Source organism: Ranitomeya imitator, chromosome 5, assembly GCF_032444005.1.
Source record: "Ranitomeya imitator isolate aRanImi1 chromosome 5, aRanImi1.pri, whole genome shotgun sequence".
Classification (NCBI taxonomy): Eukaryota; Metazoa; Chordata; class Amphibia; order Anura; family Dendrobatidae; genus Ranitomeya; species Ranitomeya imitator.
Genome location: NC_091286.1, coordinates 602,958,267 through 602,977,985, shown reverse-complemented (window position 1 = coordinate 602,977,985; position 19,719 = coordinate 602,958,267).

The following is a 19,719-nucleotide window of genomic DNA, read 5'->3' as shown; positions in this document are numbered from 1 at the left end:
CAAGGTCTGATTGGTTCGTTCGGTCTGGCCATTAGTCTGAGGATGGAAGGCCGAGGAGAAAGATAGGTCAATGCCCATCCTACCACAAAAGGCTCGCCAGAACCTCGAGACAAACTGGGAACCTCTGTCAGAAACAATATTCTCAGGAATGCCATGTAAACGAACCACATGCTGGAAGAACAAAGGCACCAAATCAGAGGAGGAAGGCAATTTAACCAAGGGCACCAGATGGACCATTTTAGAAAAGCGATCACAGACCACCCAAATGACCGACATTTTTTGAGAAACGGGAAGGTCAGAAATGAAATCCATCGAAATATGTGTCCAAGGCCTCTTCGGGACCGGCAAGGGCAAAAGCAACCCACTGGCACGTGAACAGCAGGGCTTAGCCCTAGCACAAATCCCACAGGACTGCACAAAAGAACGCACATCCCGCGACAGAGATGGCCACCAGAAGGATCTAGCAACCAACTCCCTGGTACCAAAGATTCCTGGATGACCGGCCAGCACCGAACAATGAAGTTCAGAGATAACTTTACTAGTCCACCTATCAGGGACGAACAGTTTCTCGGCCGGACAACGATCAGGTTTATTAGCCTGAAATTTCTGCAACACTCTCCGCAAATCAGGGGAGATGGCAGACACAATGACTCCTTCCTTGAGGATACTCGCCGGCTCAGATAACCCCGGAGAGTCGGGCACAAAACTCCTAGACAGAGCATCCGCCTTCACATTTTTAGAGCCCGGAAGGTATGAAATCACAAAATCAAAACGAGCAAAAAATAACGACCAACGGGCCTGTCTAGGATTCAAGCACTTGGCAGACTCAAGATAAGTAAGGTTCTTATGATCAGTCAATACCACCACGCGATGCTTAGCACCCTCAAGCCAATGACGCCACTCCTCGAATGCCCACTTCATGGCCAGCAACTCTCGGTTGCCCACATCATAATTACGCTCAGCAGCAGAAAATTTCCTGGAAAAGAAAGCACATGGTTTGAACACTGAGCAACCAGAACCTCTCTGTGACAAAACCGCCCCTGCACCAATCTCAGAAGCATCAACCTCGACCTGGAACGGAAGAGAAACATCAGGTTGACACAACACAGGGGCACAGCAAAAACGACGCTTCAACTCCTGAAAAGCTTCCACGGCAGCAGAAGACCAATTAACCAAATCAGCACCCTTCTTGGTCAAATCGGTCAATGGTCTGGCAATGCTAGAAAAATTACAGATGAAGCGACGATAAAAATTAGCAAAGCCCAGGAATTTCTGCAGACTTTTTAGAGATGTCGGCTGAGTCCAATCCTGGATGGCCTGAACCTTAACCGGATCCATCTCGATAGTAGAAGGGGAAAAGATGAACCCCAAAAATGAAACTTTCTGCACACCGAAGAGACACTTTGATCCCTTCACGAACAAGGAATTAGCACGCAGTACCTGGAAAACCATTCTGACCTGCTTCACATGAGACTCCCAATCATCCGAGAAGATCAAAATGTCATCCAAGTAAACAATCAAGAATTTATCCAGATACTCACGGAAAATGTCATGCATAAAAGACTGAAAAACAGATGGAGCATTGGCAAGTCCGAACGGCATCACCAGATACTCAAAATGACCCTCGGGCGTATTAAATGCCGTTTTCCATTCATCTCCCTGCCTGATTCTCACCAGATTATACGCACCACGAAGATCAATCTTAGTAAACCAACTAGCCCCCTTAATCCAAGCAAACAAGTCAGAAATCAATGGCAAGGGATACTGAAATTTAACAGTGATCTTATTAAGAAGGCGGTAATCAATACACGGTCTCAGCGAACCATCCTTCTTGGCTACAAAAAAGAACCCTGCTCCCAATGGTGACGACGATGGGCGAATATGTCCCTTCTCCAGGGACTCCTTCACATAACTGCGCATAGCGGTGTGTTCAGGTACGGACAAATTAAATAAACGACCCTTAGGGAATTTACTACCAGGAATCAAATCGATAGCACAATCACAATTCCTATGCGGAGGTAGGGCATCAGACTTGGACTCTTCAAATACATCCTGAAAGTCCGACAAGAACTCTGGGATGTCAGAAGGAATGGATGACGAAATAGACAAAAATGGAACATCACCATGTACTCCCTGACAACCCCAGCTGGTTACCGACATAGAGTTCCAATCTAATACTGGATTATGGGTTTGTAGCCATGGCAACCCCAACACGACCACATCATGCAAATTATGCAGTACCAGAAAGCGAATAACTTCCTGATGTGCAGGAGCCATGCACATGGTCAGCTGGGCCCAGTACTGAGGCTTATTCTTGGCCAAAGGTGTAGCATCAATTCCTCTCAATGGAATAGGACACCGCAAAGGCTCCAAGAAAAACCCACAACGTTTAGCATAATCCAAATCCATCAGATTCAGGGCAGCGCCTGAATCCACAAACGCCATGACAGAATACGATGACAAAGAGCATATCAAGGTAATGGACAGAAGGAATTTGGACTGTACAGTACCAATAACGGCAGAGCTATCGAACCGCCTAGTGCGTTTAGGACAATTAGAAATAGCATGAGTAGAATCACCACAATAGAAACACAGTCTGTTCAGACGTCTGTGTTCTTGCCGTTCTACTTTAGTCATAGTCCTGTCGCACTGCATAGGCTCAGGTTTACTCTCAGACAATACCGCCAGATGGTGCACAGATTTACGCTCGCGCAAGCGACGACCGATCTGAATGGCCAAGGACATAGACTCATTCAAACCAGCAGGCATAGGAAATCCCACCATTACATCCTTAAGAGCTTCAGAGAGACCCTTTCTGAACAAAGCCGCTAGTGCAGATTCATTCCACAGAGTGAGTACTGACCACTTCCTAAATTTCTGACAATATACTTCTACATCATCCTGACCCTGGCATAAAGCCAGCAGATTTTTCTCAGCCTGATCCACTGAATTAGGCTCATCGTAAAGCAATCCCAGCGCCTGGAAAAATGCATCAACATTACTCAATGCAGAATCTCCTGGTGCAAGAGAAAACGCCCAGTCCTGTGGGTCGCCGCGCAAAAAAGAAATAATAATCAAAACCAGTTGAATAGGATTACCAGAAGAATGAGGTTTCAAGGCCAAAAATAGCTTACAATTATTTCTGAAGCTCAGGAACTTAGTTCTGTCACCAAAAAACAAATCAGGAATCGGAATTCTTGGTTCTAGCATCGATTTCTGATCAATAGTATCTTGAATCTTTTGTACATTTACAACGAGATTATCCATTGAGGAGCACAGAGCCTGAATATCCATGTCCACAGCTGTGTCCTGAAGCACTCTAATGTCTAGGGGAAAAAAAGACTGAAGACAGAGCTAAGAAAAAAAAATGATGTCAGGATTTCTTTTTTCCCTCTATTGGGAATCATTGGTGAGGCTCCTTGTACTGTTATGGCTGGCAATCAGGCAACACAGCGTGCAGTAATCAGCGCACATACAGAGATCTGGCAATAACCAAAAACAATAGGACGAGCTCTGAGACGTGGAATCTCTGTAGACTGCAGTACCTGATCTATCCTCACACAACTATAAGCAGCAGTGGATTGCGCCTATCACTACCCATGCAACTCGGCACTGCCTGAGGAGCTGACTAGCCTGAAGATAGAAATACAAGCCTGACTTACCTCAGAGAAATACCCCAAAGGAATAGGCAGCCCCCCACATATAATGACTGTTAGCAAGATGAAAAGACAAACGTAGGAATGAAATAGATTCAGCAAAGTGAGGCCCGATATTCTAGACAGAGCGAGGATAGCAAAGAGAACTATGCAGTCTACAAAAAACCCTAAAACGAAAACCACGCAAAGGGGCAAAAAGACCCACCGTGCCGAACTAACAGCACGGCGGTGCACCCCTTTGCTTCTCAGAGCTTCCAGCAAAAGTTAATAGCAAGCTGGACAGAAAAAACAGAAAACAAACTAGAAGCACTTATCTAGCAGAGCAGCAGGCCCAAGGAAAGATGCAGTAGCTCAGATCCAACACTGGAACATTGACAAGGAGCAAGGAAGACAGACTCAGGTGGAGCTAAATAGCAAGGCAGCCAACGAGCTCACCAAAACACCTGAGGGAGGAAGCCCAGAGACTGCAATACCACTTGTGACCACAGAAGTGAACTCAGCCACAGAATTCACAACATATGTCATCTCCTCCTGTATATATATGTACTTGTATGTCATCTCCTCCTCTATATAGTATATACCTGTGTGTCATCTCTCCTGTATATAGTATATATCTGTGTGTCATCTCCCCTGTATATAGTATATATCTGTATGTCATCTCCTCCTGTATTAGACCTCGTTCACACGTTATTTGCTCAGTATTTTTACCTCAGTATTTGTAAGCTAAATTGGCAGCCTGATAAATCCCCAGCCAACAGGAAGCCCTCCCCCTGGCAGTATATATTAGCTCACACATACACATAATAGACAGGTCATGTGACTGACAGCTGCCGTATTTCCTATATGGCACATTTGTTGCTCTTGTAGTTTGTCTGCTTATTAATCAGATTTTTATTTTTGAAGGATACCAGACTTGTGTGTGTTTTAGGGGGAGTTTCGTTTGTCAAGTTGTGTGTGTTGAGTTGCGTGTGGCGACATGCATGTAGCGACTTTTGTGAGATGAGTTTTGTGTGGCAACATGCGTGTAGCAACTTTTTGTGTGTCGAGTTGCATGTGACAGGTTAGTGCAGCAAGTTGTGTGCAGCAAGTTTTGCGCATGGCGAGTTTTTGCGCGTGGCGAGTTTTATGTGTGGTGCCTTTTGAGTATGTGCAAGTTTTGTGTGAGGCAACTTTTGCATGTGTTGCAACTTTTGTGCATGTGGCAATTTTTGCACGTGTGCAAGTTTTGCGTGTGGTGAGTTTTCCATGAGGTGAGTTTTGCACTTGTGGCGAGTTTTGCGTGAGCCTAGTTTTTGCATGTGGCGAGTTCTGCGCATGGCGAGTTTTGAGTGGTGACTTTTGTGTTTCGACTTTTATGTGGCGAGGTTGGTGTATTTGTGGTGAAATGTGTGCTGAGGGTAATATGTATTCAAGCACGTGGTAGTGTGTGGCGCATTTTGTGTGTGTGTTTATATCCCTGTGTGTGGTGAGTATCCCATGTCGGGGCCCCACCTTAGCAACTGTAAATTGTTTGGTGAATTGGAAAGCACGGGGTTAAAATTTCACCTCACAACATAGCCTATGACGCTCTCAGGGTCCAGACGTGTGACTGTGCAAAATTTTGTGGCTGTAGCTGCGACGGTGCAGATGCCAATCCCGGACATACACACACACATACACACACACACACATTCAGCTTTATATATTAGATAGTGCCAGGGGAGCAGGGCGCAAACATATCCAGGACGGTTCTACAGCCTCAGAACGCACGCAGTTACCACCATTGACATGCACATTGACTGGTGTGCATGTGTGTGTGTGCATGTGTGTGTTTTCTGTTCTGTGCGTACATTTTTGTGTCTCATCAAAGGATAATAAAAGAAGCGGCACTCACCAGTTTGCTGAAAAAAGTGTCCTTAATGCAGCCTTAATCCATGCTTACAGGCTATTCAGACACGTTGCAGGTGATTGTGAGAGTGCGGGGAGTGAAGGAGGACGACGGCCGTTTCGTGCAATCAGCACTTCGACGGGTCCATGTTTGTGTGTACATTTTTGTGTGTAATCATGCTTGCTCTTGTACGTGTGTATAAATATATAATTATAATATACTAGATGGCAGCCCGATTCTAAAGAATCGGGAGTCTAGAATCCATATATACTTTATTTATTCAAATGTAAGAATAATACAATTAATAAATAATAGTAAGAAAGAACAAAAATAATAGGCAGTATATGGAGAAAACACCAAACAAAAGTTCAAAATTGGTGTGAAAATGTCACTGAACCACTTCACAACTAAATATATATAGTTTTGGTAAATGGTATTATCATTTTTTTGACGAAATTCGGCAGGAGCTTGAAGAGCAACGTCACTGGGCCCGCCTCCACGCAGTAGAAACTTGCTGTGAGGTAAAAATTCAAAAATCACACCAAAATGGCGGGCGGAGTGTGTCACAGTACGGCACATTTCTGATTGGTCGCTCGCAGCAGGCGGCAACCAATCAGACACTGTTGACGTCACTTATCTCCGGACATTAGCTCCGGACATTAGCTCCGGACATTAGCTCCGGACAAAGCCACGGAAGTTGGCACAAATTGCAGGAAGTAGTATTCTAGGCAATTATATATTAGATGTTTATTCATAATCCATCATGTCATATATCTGTATTTTGTCATTAATTTCATTTGCATCATATTCTGTATATTGTTTGCCCTTAAAGTCATTCATGTTATTGCTGCGTGCCCATGATTCTAGATGGCTGCAGCGGCGTCGCACTGTGCATGCGCCCGTCTCATCACTGGGTTGGTTATCTGGGTGGTGTGTGACCACCTGTGACTAGGTCGCATTTGGTCATGTGCTTCCAGGGGTGAGTAGCGGCATAATATAATATGGCGCCGCTGATAGATATTTGAATCAGCTGTCTTTACCCCTATTTATTTTCCACTGTGCCCTTGCCACACCACTCCCTGATGAAGCGGAAGCGAAACGCACGTTGGAGTGGTGTGCAGGGGACAGATGAGTGTCAGATGGTCTGGTATGTGACTTCCCATTTACTGCCATTGGTTTTACCGTAGTTTGGTCTTTCTCACTGGCCATTCGGTTGTTTAAAATGCTCACTACAGCTACTTCTTATTAATGTGCACTGCTTCACTTTTTGGGAATATCATTATTGATTAGCTTTGTATTTAATAATTTATATATTAATTGTATTGCACTGATCTTATAATCATGTTTGTGGGTGTACTTTTTAGCAAACATTGTTCATCACTGGATTTTTTTATTCATTATATATTCATCATTTTCACATTTTGTGCTATTTATGGAGTAGTTTTTTGTGCCACATTATTTATAATTAATCCTAAAAAGACACAAAATACCGCGCTATAAAATGCCACACTGCGGAGGCTACTAGTAAGTATAGGTACCCTATTGGCGTATATATAACTCAGCTGGCTGCGGACCAAAGATACAAATATAAATATATAATATATAGTATAGTATATAGTGCGCGCCTGCAAAAAGCTACTGGTAATATCTGAATTGGCAGCCTGATCCAGTTCCAGATATAGTTACTCTGGCCTACCTGCTTTGAAGTGGAGAAAGCTCTATTCGGCCGCGGGGTAAATGCTTTCGGCATACAAGATTCCTGTGCCGCTCTAGCTTCGGAGCGGATGGGACGGAGGAGATGTGAGCGGTACAGAGCCAGAGGCGCCCCGGCCGGTAGCGTCCCTGGATGCACGCAGGGAATAGGAAGATGGCCGATACTGGTCGGCCACTCGACCTGAAAGTGACGTCACTGACACTACGGAAGCACAGGAGGGTCAGAATTAACCAACGCGTTTCAAGGTGAGACGCACCTCTTCGTCAGGGTTACGGACCCCTCCATGTGAAGCCACTTATATTGGTGTTAGCTAGTATACCTCCGCCTCTTCACATTCACCCTTTGTGTGCCGGATTACCCTGTCAGTACAACATTGGACATGCCTGATGGGTACTTAACCCCTGTTGTTGCGGGCATAAATTCATTTCTTACTTATACTAATATATAAAAGCACTAATTTTATTTCCATAAATTTAAAATTGGGGTTAAATACAATTAAATAAATAAATAAATAGCCATTGTATATAGTAATTAAATAAATGAATAAATAGCAATTGTATATAAAAAAGCACTTGCATGCGTTTATGCTCAAATTAACAGTTACTCGTTCAAGGCCAACATCCGCATGCTATAATGTTGCTAGCACATAATTAAAAAGGACGTGGGAGAAATGACATACGTAGATCAATGCGTGTTGGTATGTACACATCCATATACACATTTTCCGATGTGCACCGCAGAGGTGTCAGATCTCCATTTTTTTAAAAAGGTAATTAAAAAGCGTATAGCTCTAACTCGTGGTTAAGACCGTTAGGGGCCAAACTCTCCAGCATAAAAATCCATTCGGACTCCCTCCTGGACATATGTTTAATAAAATCGCCCCCCTCCAGCTTGGGCGAACTATCTGAATGCTGCAAAAATGCATGTCTTTTAAAGACTGTTTGTGCTTTTCTTTAAAGTGGCGTGAGAGGGGGTGCCCTATAAAACCTTTTAAAATATTCTTACAATGCTCCTTCAAACGAATGCTGAGATGTCGTTTCGTGCGGCCCACGTACACTTTTTTGCAAGAACATTGTATGATATAAATTACCCCCTTTGAATTACAAGATATGTCATCTCTAATCGTGAATAACCTCGTTTCATCAGTGTTGGAAAAAGTGAATTGTTTATGTTTCTTAAAAGTGGTATGCGTACAGGCGAAGCACTTCCCACAAGGTGAAAATCCCATTTTTGTTGGAGCTAAACTGATCGGGTTACGTTGTTTATTAGAACCGGTCATTTTAGTTGTAGGGGCTATAAGGTGACCCAATGACTGGGATTTCCTGTATATAAACTTGGGGATAGCTGGCAAGAAATCCACTATTATTTTATCTTGCCTCAGGATTGACCAATGTTTGCGTATAATACCCACAAATTTCTTATAGTTAGCATGAAATTGTGTAATGAATGGTAAATTAAAAATCTGATCCTTCAGGTCGACCTCCTTATTTTTACTTTTGTTACTGGTGTTGGTCTTCTTCAACAGGGATTCCCTTGGTAAGACGGCCACGTCGCATTGTGCTTTTTCCAGTAAGGGTTTCAGATAGCCCTTGTCAATGAATTGCTGAGTTAGGTGGTTGGCTTCTCTATCGTAGTCCATCATATTAGAGCAATTCTGTCTGATTCTGGTATATTGGCACTTCGGTACATTGGCTAGCCACACTGGTAAATGACAGCTGGTAATATGAATAAAACTGTTCGAATCTACCTCTTTTCGATAACATTTAGTGTGTAATTGGTTGTTATCCACATAAATATTTAAGTACAAGAAATTGATGCTGGTTGTGCTGATGTTTGGGGTAAATTCCAGGCCATACTGGTTAGTGTTGAGACCTGCGATGAATCTGTCCAGATCGGTTTGAGGGCCATCCCAAATGAAAAGGATATCATCTATGAAGCGGCGCCATATGACCAGGCCCGGATGCAGCTGACCTTCTGAGATGATATAGGACTCCTCCCATTTGGCAACGTATATATTTGCGTAACTTGGCGCGAAACGCGTCCCCATGGCGGTCCCCCATGTTTGCAGATAATGTTGATCCTCGTACACAAAATAGTTGTGTTGCAATATAAATTTAATGCAGTCTTGGATGAACTGGACCTGGGTTGGGGTATATGTGCCTAAGGAGCCAAGAAAGTATCCCGCTGCCTTGCAGCCCTTCTCCTGATTAATGACTGTGTACAATGACTTGATGTCCAGGGTCCCTAATATGTTTCCATTATTCCATTCAATTTCCTCCAAAATTTCCAAAGTATGTCCCGTGTCCTTTAAATATGCTGGAATAAGTTGCATACATTTTTGTAAGTGGACATCCACGTATCTTGATAAGTTAGCGGTTAAGTTATTAATCCCAGATATATTTGGCCTACCAGGTGGACACGTTTGATCCTTGTGTATTTTTGGAATATGGTAGAACACCGCTTTACTGGGATTTTTATTTAGAATATAATGGTACTCTTTTGTATCAAGAATGTCTATAGATTTGCCCTTGTAAGCTAATGCGCCTAATTTAATGATATATTGGGTGGTAGGGTCATAACTTAATTTCTTATATGTAGTAGGATCACTTAGGAGTCGTATCGATTCCTGATGGTACATAGAGTGATCCAAAACTACGATGCCCCCACCCTTATCAGCTGGTCTGACAACAATATTGTGGTTCGTTTGTAAGTCTTTAATTGCTTTTCTTTCCTGCATGTTCAAGTTATGTGGTAGATAATGCATATTTTTGGTGTTGTATTTCCTTATATCCCTTGAGACTAGCATGTCAAAGGAGTGAAAAGCATTCGAGTACTCCTGTATCGGGTGAAAAGTTGATGCATTAGCCAGAGACGTATGTACATATTCAGTCGTATTACATTGCCTAACACTCGTGGATATGTGCTCCTTTTTCAGGAAGTACTTTTTAAGGGCCAGATTCCGAAGGTATTTTTTCATGCTAATATATAGCTCAAAGGGTTTTGCCTGTTTAGTTGGGGCAAATTTTAGCCCCTTTTGCAACAGAGAAATTTTATTCCCAGATAGTTGGTGCGAACTGAGATTATAAATCTGCTGGGGATTATTGATTACTTTATTTGTTTTCTTTTTGGAGAGTTTGCCCCCTCTTTTCCCTATTTTTGTCTTTGTTTTGGAAATCTGGCCTGGAAAAAATCCCGATTAATTGGTGGTTGAGTAAATGCAGTTTTATTCTTTTTATTATAAGTTGCGCCTATTTTGGTTGTACTCTTGTTCTTATTTATTAATTTATTTAGGCCTCCTTGATTGGATTTTGTATTTATACCAGTATTAGTTGCACTGGTTGGAGGTGCACTGATTGCTCCTTTATTTACTCTGGGGATGTGCTTTCTGCTTAGGTTTTGTCCATCATCCTTCCTTGTAATAATTGGTTCCCTTCTAGCTGGAACTCGTTCATTAGATTCTGTATTATCCATACATAATAAAGGTGAGAACCGGTTATTAGAACAAGTGGGAGTGTTGTCACATGGGGTATACGGGCATCCCGGGGATCTCATTCCAGAATTGACAGACACGTTAGGGGAGTTATTGTTGGCTCGACCAATATTTCTATTTATGGGGACCGGTGTATACTGAGTTGAATTGGAATCAGCATAAACAGAAAATTCCATTGAAATGTTGCTGATTGGACTAGGAGATAGGATATACTCATCCACCGTTATAAGTCTATCATCGTTAGATCCAACACTGACGTTATTCGTTAGTCCGGAGGGATTTGAAATCCAGCTTTGGGGGACATTATCTCTGCGAAATTTGGACATTTTTTTGTTTATAATTTCCTTTTCTTTAATCCTCAACCTTTGGAGGAAATTGTCAGCGAGCTCCTCATCATCCTGTGTAACGTTGCAGGATTTTAGTTCTTCAAAAATATTATTAATTTGAGCCCCGATTCTGGTCATATTTTGAGTACGTTTATTTATAATGAACTCTAGGGCTTGACGCGAGAAGCCTTGAAACATCTGATCCCATTCGTCCCATGTAACGGTATCCCCAAAATCGCCTGCAAGATTTTTATATATTACCAGGCCTTTGGGGATAATATGGGCCTGTAGGTATTTTTCCAACGAAGCTATCTCCCACATATCCCTCATTTCAGCATTTAGCATTTTTTCCAAATTTTTTAATAGGTCTCTGCTGTAATAAAGGTCGGGGGGTGTGGGGTTCTTAATGGAAAACTGCTCTTTAATGAATGCAAGTTGTTGATTTCTGTCTTTGGCTAAAGTGTTAATCGTCATGGTGCAGCTGCCTATGCGTGGAGGCACAAAACAACAATAAGATATACTCAACCAGTAACCACACTGGCGCTGCACTAATATAGGTCTAAGAAAAGAAAGGGAGAGAGAATAAGGAGAAGCAGCTGGTATTTAGACAGGGGTTGTGCCGACCCCTGCCGATTAAATAAACAATCCTAAAAAGACACAAAATACCGCGCTATAAAATGCCACACTGCGGAGGCTAATAGTAAGTATATGTACCCTATTGGCGTATATATAACTCAGCTGGCTGCGGACCAAAGATACAAATATAAATATATAATATATAGTATAGTATATAGTGCGCGCCTGCAAAAAGCTACTGGTAATATCTGAATTGGCAGTCTGATCCAGTTCCAGATATAGTTACTCTCGCCTACCGGCTTTGAAGTGGAGAAAGCTCTATTCGGCCGCGGGGTAAATGCTTTCGGCATACAAGATTCCTGTGCCGCTCTAGCTTCGGAGCGGATGGAATGGAGGAGATGTGAGCGGTACAGAGCCGGAGGCGCCCCGGCCGGTAGCGTCCCTGGATGCACGCAGGGAATAGGAAGATGGCCGATACTGGTCGGCCACTCGACCTGAAAGTGACGTCACTGACACTACAGAAGCACAGGAGGGTCAGAATTAACCAACGCGTTTCGAGGTGAGACGCACCTCTTCGTCAGGGTTACGGACCCCTCCATGTGAAGCCACTTATATTGGTGTTAGCTAGTATACCTCCGCCTCTTCACATTCACCCTTTGTGTGCCGGATTACCCTGTCAGTACAACATTGGACATGCCTGATGGGTACTTAACCCCTGTTGTTGCGGGCATAAATTCATTTCTTACTTATACTAATATATAAAAACACTAATTTTATTTCCATAAATTTAAAATTGGGGTTAAATACAATTAAATAAATAAATGAATAGCCATTGTATATAGTAATTAAATAAATGAATAAATAGCAATTGTATATAAAAAAGCACTTGCATGCGTTTATGCTCAAATTAACAGTTACTCGTTCAAGGCCAACATCCACATGCTATAATGTTGCTAGCACATAATTAAAAAGTACGTGGGAGAAATGACATACGTAGATCAATGCGTGTTGGTATGTACACATCCATATACACATTTTCCGATGTGCAGACGAAGAGGTGCGTCTCACCTAGAAACGCGTTGGTTAATTCTGACCCTCCTGTGCTTCCGTAGTGTCAGTGACGTCACTTTCAGGTCGAGTGGCCGACCAGTATCGGCCATCTTCCTATTCCCTGTGTGCATCCAGGGACGCTACCGGCCGGGGCGCCTCTGGCTCTGTACCGCTCACATCTCCTCCGTCCCATCCGCTCTGAAGCTAGAGCGGCACAGGAATCTTGTATGCCGAAAGCATTTACCCCGCGGCCGAATAGAGCTTTCTCCACTTCAAAGCAGGTAGGCGAGAGTAACTATATCTGGAACTGGATCAGGCTGCCAATTCAGATATTACCAGTAGCTTTTTGCAGGCGCGCACTATATACTATACTATATATTATATATTTATATTTGTATCTTTGGTCCGCAGCCAGCTGAGTTATATATACGCCAATAGGGTACCTATACTTACTAGTAGCCTCCGCAGTGTGGCATTTATAGCGCGGTATTTTGTGTCTTTTTAGGATTGTTTATTTAATCGGCAGGGGTCGGCACAACCCCTGTCTAAATACCAGCTGCTTCTCCTTATTCTCTCTTCCCTTTCTTTTCTTAGACCTACTGTATATTAGTGCAGCGCCAGTGTGGTTACTGGTTGAGTATATATTATTTATAATTATGTTTTCTGGTGTACTTTTTTAGTGAATATTATTTATCACTGGATTTATTATTTTTCATATACTCATTTTTTTTTTTGCATTTTATGCAATATATGGAGTAGCTTTTTGTGCCACATTATTCATTTATATGAAATTTTTCCAGCAAGACTTTTTTATATACCTTTACAGCATTCTTTGTCCTCTGCCACATATTGATCTTGATATTGTTTTTTATGTTATTTATTTTTAATAAAGATTCTTTTATATCAACGTCTTTGTAGTCAAATATTCTACTTTTAGGTACCGTATTTCATGTGTATAATCATGTATTATTAATTTTTAATAAAGTTCATCATAAGTTTTTTATCAGTTTTCTCTTACCAATTTGAACCTTGGTATAACTGCTTCCTCTGCCGCCTATAGCTCACTGGAGCAAAATTAGCTGCTGTGAGTAGGATTTCTGGCAAGTGGAGTGCAGCAAGAGATAGGCTTTTTACATGGGGCACTACAATCTCCTGCAACAGCTAACATGACGAGCGTATAGTATGGCCCTGAACCAAAAAAACAGGAAGGGTTGAAAAATGCAGAAGTGGTGACGTGTTCCACTGCTGATATTGGGTTACACATACTGAGGTAAAATACTGACCAAATACTGAACGTGTGTGGCCTAAAGCTATTCCTTTTCTCTTACATAACAGTGGTCTCAAACAGTCTGAGACTGTGATCGCACTGCAGTTTGGAGGATTCATCAGTTGTTGTATTGGGAGTTGTGTCACTATTGTCTGCATAACGAGAAAAAAGAGCCATAACCATATTTTTGTCTATTTTTGACTCCAAACAGATAAACCCTATGGGATAGCAGGCACCAAAACTCCCCCGCCTCGAACCACCTTCCCCATTTATCAAATAAATGACGCGAAACACATGGTGTGAAGATAAAAGGCTGCGATATTTATTAATGGTTACTCAAAATTAAATATATTCAACCAATTAATAATGTTTAACCAAATATTAAATATATTAAACCAATAAATAACAATACAATGCATTACTTCATAGACAATAAAACCATCCAGTCACCACCCAGAAAGCTGGGCGAGCACGATCTAATAAATACCACAACAACGTTAACTTAGGGAGGGCGGGCAGCTCTAATTAAGATCCCGGCTGCTGTAACTTCTGACAGGTATGCAGTGCTTAAGAAGTGCTTCTCCTTGGCGCCGAAATCTGTTAACCAATCAGACTCCTGATGCTCATTTCTGCCTGTCACCTGAGGACTAGAAGAACCGATCATCAACAGGAAAGCACCATTAACATAACAAATCAAAGAAGGGGGGGAAATATGAATAATCCTTAAACATTGAGAGAACTAAGGGAACATACCAAAACTGAAAAGTAATCCAATTAGCCAATAGAAAACATGGGGGAGCTGGTGCCGCAATCCTATGAAGCCCCCACGCTATTTGCCCTAAAGGGGTACTTGTACATTCTAAAGCATGGAGGTCCATCAAGCTCTGCTAGGATCCATCATATGATGGATTCGGAACAACATCATGATTTCCGAGACACAAATGTTAATGCAGCCTGACTGTAATGTGATCCCTACCCATGTGGAGATGGCAAATCTCATTGGAGTGATGCTTGTAAGATGCATAGGGCGGTAGTCATGGGCGAGGGGCTGGTGTGTTCCCAAAACCTGGCGCCCTATAAATAAATGCTGTCCCGATTCCCTTGTGCTGTGTGTGCGCTTTAATACAGCCACAATTCGGCTGCAGGCTTCCGCTGTGTCCTTGCTTACGGATCCAGAAACAGCCGCACATAAACCAGTCCTCACCGGATTTTGCTCAACCAGTCCAGTTTACTTAACAGTCTCAGCTGAGTAGACAACATCATGCAGTATTGGGCACAACCTTAATTTGCCACGATCTGTCATGTCCCTCTCACGCGTTTCCCCATCCATCTTCCACGTTATGAAAATAATGTCAGTGCTCTCCATAACCACTGACGTGAGCCCGAGGCTCCGAAGATTCTAGGAATGTCCACAGGGAGTTCCACAGGATCCCACACCGCTCAAATGATGGGTACTTCTCATGCTTTCAGCCCAATGACCTTGAACTTCTGCTATCCCAACTAATCTTCAACTCTATCTTTCTCTGAATAAAGCCAGAATTGCCCCACTTTTTATAACCTTCCCCCTTCCGCTTCGAGGCTGGTCCCGAACGTATTAACTGTGTACTAACCTGTCTGCCCCAGCAGTCTGTTGCTGGGGAGACTTCAACTTTCACCTACTGCGTACCTTACTACGTATAAGATTCTGTGGAGTTTCACCTGTTACATCACTCATAAAAGTACAATAAAACCTAGTAATAACCCATATGAACATATAGTCTCTGCAGACGCTGTCTTTAGGGGGAGAGGCGTATGTCAGCTCCTGTCACATCCTTACACTGCAAAAGACACCCAAAACTTCCTAGAAATTAGTGCACATTCATGAGGAAAGAAATGGGGCATGTGGAATGTCAGGACAGCCACAAAACTCATCCAGGTCTTTTATACTATAGGGAATGAACGATTATACACGTCTCTAATATAATTATAGTGGCTTCAAAGCAGTAAAGTTTTCCAATAAAAGTCACAAGAAATAGCGAATAATTTAGTTAGGAGTTGAAATATTAAGAAATCAGCAAGTCTTTTATAGGACTATAGGGACGTGCAATAATTCATCTCCTAATGTTTATATATTGAAATCAAAGCTCGTTACTGCTCGAGGTTATTAATGAGCACATTGAGCTTTATTTAATGTAAACCTGTCAGCGGTAAAGAAGCGGGAGCGCAGCCAGGAAGTCCATTCCTAAAAGAACCCTCATGTCTGACCACAGCTGTTCTTTCCCTGGCTGCACCAGGTATGCCGCTGTATTTCAGGCAGTATTCTCACTGACTTGTGCACGGTTCAACAATCACAGACATGGAAGTGAAAGTGTAATAATTAATCGTCCTATAGTGAGGTATTTACTGGAGGGTTCTCCGCTATGAGGCCAGAACCAAGGCATGCGAGGATGGATTACTCTCTATGGATTAAAACAGTAAAGCTAACAAGACAATTAATAAGTTTATGCCAATTTAATATCTCATCACAAAGCAGCTGCAGAGCCCCTGACTCAATACATGTTTCGAGCAGACCTGTATGTGGCACCCATAGAGGTGCATGGCAATCTTATAGAATCTGCACATGTTTCCTTTTTAGTGGAAAGATTCATCATCCACCATATGGAAACTCATAATGGAAAAAAGAGTATGAGTACCATGTAAAATATATTTTGATCTTCATTAGTGATGAGCGAGTGTGCCCGTTACTCAAGTTTTCCAAGCATGCTCGGGTGTTCTCCTAGTATCTTGGGCGTGCTTGTAGATTATGTTTGCGACCCTGCAGCTGCATGATTTGCGGCTGTTAGACAACTTGATCACATGCAGGGGTTGCCTGTTTGTTAGGGAATCCCCACATGTATTCATGCCTACAGCATGTTCGTAGTTGGTGCATGCTCGATGAACGCTTGGCACCATGTAAGGGCCGCTTCTCAAAGTGGCAATGAGAATTTGATTGCTGAAGCAATCAGTGAACGAGTGATGTGTCTATAATTGGCGCATGCACTAAGTATGCTCTTCGTCTTGTAAGGGCTATTTCGGCTTGCGGTCTGGTGGAACAAAAGCAGAGGTGCATCGTCAAAGCGACAGTGCATGCGCAGGAGTCCAAGTGGACCGCTCTCCGAAGTGCTGGCGGCAGACACATCACGCAGGTGCTCATGGACTCAGGGAGGAGATCTTGAAGACCGCATCACGTAACAAGTAGACTACTGAAAAATGAAGGCAAGTATGTCATTGAGTGTGGAATGGTAGGCGAAATGGTGATTTGGGGAAAAAATATGTGGTTAAGTGTTTGTTAAAAGCTGGAAAAATAAAATGAAGATGAGCTGAATACAATGAACCTACAATGCAATGGGAAGGGGTGAAGAATGTGACAATTGTTGTGCACCGTGTCAAATACTGATTGAAGAAATGAATTATGTATATGAACAAGATGTATAGTGTAAATACTGATGAAGTAATAAGTGTGTTGTGGGGGGGATGTGTGAACCAGTGGATAATGTTATAAAGTAAATAAGTGAAAACTGTGCAAATTAGTGAAAGGGTGCACATAATAAAAGAAGGGGAAGGGAAATAAGAGTGGAAACAACAGTGATAACGACACAAATAAAATGTTGGTCCATATAAGCTGTAATAGAAAGGACCAATACTTGCATTCAATACAAAAAATCTAATCACATTGTCCATGATTTGGAGTCATCCTAATGGTTCTCCAAACAGAACAGGAGCCCTTCCTCGTGTTCATGGGAACCTGCTTGTTAGTGATCCAACGTCAGAAAAAACACGCAAAGCCGGACCAAACCAAAACCCAAAGTGGTATTTGTTGAAATATCGTCATCACCCAACAGTCCGAATGGGAAAGTCCAATCAAAATGTCCATAGTTCTGAGTCATCCCAATGGTAAGCCAAACAACAAAAGGAGGGTCCCTCTTCATGTTTAAGACATCCTATTCATTGTTAATCCATGGCAAGAAGAATGTACAAAGCCGAACAGAAAAAAATCCTGCTCCCGGTTATAATGCTTGTTGAATTCTCACCATCTCACATGCCAGCACTAATGATGGAAAATGAAGAGGCTAATGTATGCAAAACAAAATATGACCCTTGTGTGGATAATGCTTAAATATAATGAGAATGGAAAAGAAAATGATCAAAAAACAATATAGTGGCGCCCATAAAGTGGCATGGCAATCTTATAGAATCTGCACGTTTCCTTTTTAGTGGAAATATTCATCATCCACCATATGTATGGATGCTTCTCCTTTAGAATCAATGCAGTACTTGCAGCAATATATTGCGGCACACAAAGCCAGTAATGCACCGTTTTCCTGGGTCAGTGTGTATAGAATTTATATATATACTGCACTATAGGTCATGCTGCTTAATATTATACTACTGAACAATTGGGATAAATGGTAGGTCTAAAACTTTAAAACTTGATCTTGAGAGTTAAACCGCTATAGCTACGTAATACACACAATAAGTCAAAATGAGAGATTTTATTGTGCATATCAGCAGCATTAGGTTTTGTTACATCATAAAGAGGGTATAACGGGATATACCGTAGTCACAGAGGGAAATTGTGGTAACAGTGGATTCAAGTATGATGGAACAGTGAACTCTTCTGAGAAGCTATCTGCAGTGGTAGGGTGGGATGTCCCTGAAAGAAGCTAGCGGCAAAACGTGCGTCGGGGTGAGTGGACGCCAGAGCAGACCTCCAGTGGCAGGCCTTTATCACATAGGTAATAATTATCTTATACAATTTATCTGACAAGCCCTGTATCTAGTTCATAATATTGCATTTGTATATACACTTACCTCTGATGCAGTCTTTGTCTGTCTACGATATCAGGAGGGATATTATGCAATTTTTCATCGTCCTATGTTATTGTCATTAGATTTGCCTGCATGTCTGTCACCATAACATAACTCTTTGGATTTAGATGGATATATGGTGTTTGGTTAGGGGGAGACATTGTATTTTTACTTACCCCCTCTACTCACTTAGTACACCCTGTTAGGGGTCGAGTTCCTGCCTCTGCACAGGGGGAATCTCGGGCCATCTCCGCTGCGGTCTCCCATTCTTCTCCTGCCGCAGTGGAGCCTGCTCAGCGGAGACGTCGATCCCAGTGTCTCGCTCAGTCTGACTCTGTGCTGAGAGTTACTGCTGCATTTCCTGCTTCTGCCATTGAAGTCAGTGCTGGGCAGCGGCGAGCAGACGCTTTTGGGTCTAAGTCCTGCTTTTCACGTTCTGAGCATGCCCAGAGTAAGATCTCTCAGTGGAGATCGAGGGTCACATGATCAGATACTGCAGCTAATGTCCTTGTAGGTGCTAGGACTAAATCCTGCTTTGCACTCTGAGCATGCCCGGGGCAAGATCTCTCAGTGGAGATCTGGGGTCACATGCTCAGGTACTGCGGCAACTCCATTGGTCCTTCTTTGGAAGGTCCTAAACGTGCTGCAGCTATTTAAGGCTCGCATGGCCGCACGGCCATGCGCTAGTATCAATTCAATATGTGCTTTGCGCCAGTGTGGTTATGTATGTTTGTATTCAAGGACCCGGCTGAAATAAGCCTTTAGAATGCTGGCACCTCCGGCGAGGAGATTGTGTGAACGTGATTCAGGGACCCGGCTGAAATAAGCCCCTAGAATACCGGCACCTCTGGTGAGGAGATTGCGTGTCTGCATAACCACTGACTGCTATCAGTTTGGTAGTAAGCTTGTGCTCCTGTGAGGCTAACAGGGCGCAGTACTTTCCTCT